Source organism: Mus pahari, chromosome 3 (assembly GCF_900095145.1).
Source record: "Mus pahari chromosome 3, PAHARI_EIJ_v1.1, whole genome shotgun sequence".
NCBI classification, from domain to species: Eukaryota; Metazoa; Chordata; class Mammalia; order Rodentia; family Muridae; genus Mus; species Mus pahari.
This window is the reverse complement of record NC_034592.1, coordinates 69,086,391-69,089,222: the sequence shown is the minus strand read 5'-3', so window position 1 is coordinate 69,089,222 and position 2,832 is coordinate 69,086,391.

Here is a 2,832-nt window from a genome sequence, read left to right as displayed (position 1 = left end):
TCCCAGCAACCACATGGTGGCTCATAACCATCTGTAACAAGACCTGACCTCCTCTTCTGGAGTGTCTGAAGACAGCTATGTGTGTAATTACATATAATAAATAAATAAAGCTTTAAAAAAAAAAAAAAAAGAAATTACCAGAAGGCTGGGAATGGTGGACACTCCTATAATCCCAATGCTTTGGAAGGGAGAATTCAAGATCAGCCTTGGCCACACTGCAAAATCAAGGCCTGAACTACATTAACATCCTGCTCCCCCCCCACAAAACAAAAGATTATTCCAAAGTTTGATCATAGACTCAATTGAAAAGTACCCATATTAATGGCTGGGCCACTGGATATACCAAATAATATACTATTATTATGTCTGATAGATCCCTTCTAAGATATACATTCAAGATACAGAGATGATACCTTAAAATAGGTTAGACAGTCCAGAATACACGTTTTTTTTTCTTGTCTATGTGAAAACTACAAAATTAATAAACGGATGAATATGATGTCATTTTCTACATGAACAAAAACCAGTAATAAAAGGGCAAATATACAATATGAGAAAAGGAATATTAAAAGAACTCTAGACTAATGTTTTATGCAGGTTTGTTTTCGAAGATACGGTATATCACCAAATTCTACTTTAATTAAAATTAAACTTCTATTAATCTCTACTAATTGAGAACTATTATCTTTATTCAAATAGTTATCATCAGCAATATATGCTTTAACATTGAAGAATTCAAGAGAAGATTTTGGCAGTCCATTTTAAATTCTGACTTATTTTTCTGAAATTCACTCACACACGTATTTGAATTGATAGTATATCAACAGTGAGCTTAGTACATGGAAACATTTACCTAACAGTAGTTCTCTCAGAACAGTCCTATACTGAACAAATGGGAGATCTATAGCCTATGATGTTGAACACTCTTTGTACAAAGCTTTCATCCTGGATACAAGACAATCACAACAATCTCATTTCTGCCCCAAGTGCCCTTTGTCCACTTGTGTTTAACACTGGCTCTAAGACTTTCTTAATGATCTGTATCTAAACTCTGAACCTGCAGTTTTGTTACTATCATACTGTAAAGTCACCCAATGGTAAAAAATTAAAGAGATACAATTATAGAATTTTGATTAGTTCATGTGGTGGAGCTTAGATTATGTCAAGTCATTATGCAAAGATAAGGTTAAATTCAGCCTATTATTCATTAGACTCTGTTGTGTACATAGGATAATAGTGTGGTCTCATGAAACCCAATCTAAGGTGAACATTTAACCAAGCATATGGAAGTAAGAGAAAATTACATTTCCTCTCATGTAGAAAGCTTATATTTATGTCTCTTGTTTTCTAAACTCTTAGAATAGATCTCTTAATCTAGATCTAGATTTTTTTAGATCTCTTAAAATAAATTTCTAGATTTCTAAATCTCTTAAAATAAATTAAGTTACAAACTGAAATTAGAATACAGTGGGAATTAAGTAAGAGAAATCTGGAATAAAAACTATTTAAAATTAAGTTTATATATAGTTTGAAAAAGCATACTCTTAGCTGCAGATGTAGAGTAACTGTACTGAGAACAGTTCAAAAAAGATCCAGGCTCTTTTAGACTATTTTAAAATATATGATCATTAAATGACTAAGTAATCTTAAACTTTTCCACAAAAAAGAATGGAAGAAATACTTTGTAGATAGAAAGTATAAAACTTAGTATTTTAATAGAAAAAGTAGATGGGAAATAAACTTGGCTCATAATAGTCTATATTTAAAAATGTTAATTATAGGGCTGTAGAGATAGCTCAGGGGTTAAGAGCTCTTCCAGAGGTCCTGAGCTCAATTCCAAGCAACCACATGATGGCTCACAATGATCTGTAATGGAATTCGATGCCCTCTTCTGGGTGTGTGTGAAGACAGTTACAGCGTACTCATATACATAAAATAAATAAATATATTCTTTTAAAAAAAAATGTTAATTATAATAAGCTAGAAAACAAATTTCTTTATAAATGGCAAGGTTATCCATTAACAAGATATACAAGCTTTCTTTTTCTTACGTTTTTTAGATCTTGAAAGCATTCACAGAAAACAGATTTTTAAAAAACAAAATTTTAGAACTGGAGTCTTTTTGTACATGCTAACAAAGCACTCTTACGGTGAGCTATATCCATCCCAGTCCAACAATCCGTATTAAAATTTACAGGTAAACAAAACTTAGAACCCAGAGAGGTTTCCCCTCAACCACATGGTGGCTCACAACCATCTCTATGGGATCTGATGCCCTCTTCTGGTGTGTCTGAAGAGAGCAACGGTGTATTCACACATATAAAATAAATAAATAAATCTTAAAAGAAAAAAAAATCTAAACACTACAAATAACCTCATAAAACCACAATACCAAGATTAAAGTTATCTAGTGCTAACCTAATGTCTATGTAAAATGTGCTATTACTCTAAATTTTCAAGGGATATCAAGACCTCAGCCAAGCCCCTGAGCTCCTAAGCTCCAAGTTTTCTGGTAAATTTATTTACCTTCTTGTAAACAGAGTCATCAAACTTTATGTAATGTTGATTCCAAGGAAAAATTAAATGTAGGAGGGCTTTAATTAAGTTGATGATCTAACAATTTGGAATTAAAGGAACAGTAGTTTTTTTGGAAATGAAAAATAACAATTGTTAATACTGTCAGTAATCTACGGTTATACGACACATGCAAGAAAAATCTATTAAAATTTTGCCTTTTCGGATTTCTGAGTTTGAGGCCAGCCTGGTCTACAAAGTGAGTTCCAGGACAGCCAGGGCTATACAGAGAAACCCTGTCTCGAAAAAAAAAAAAAA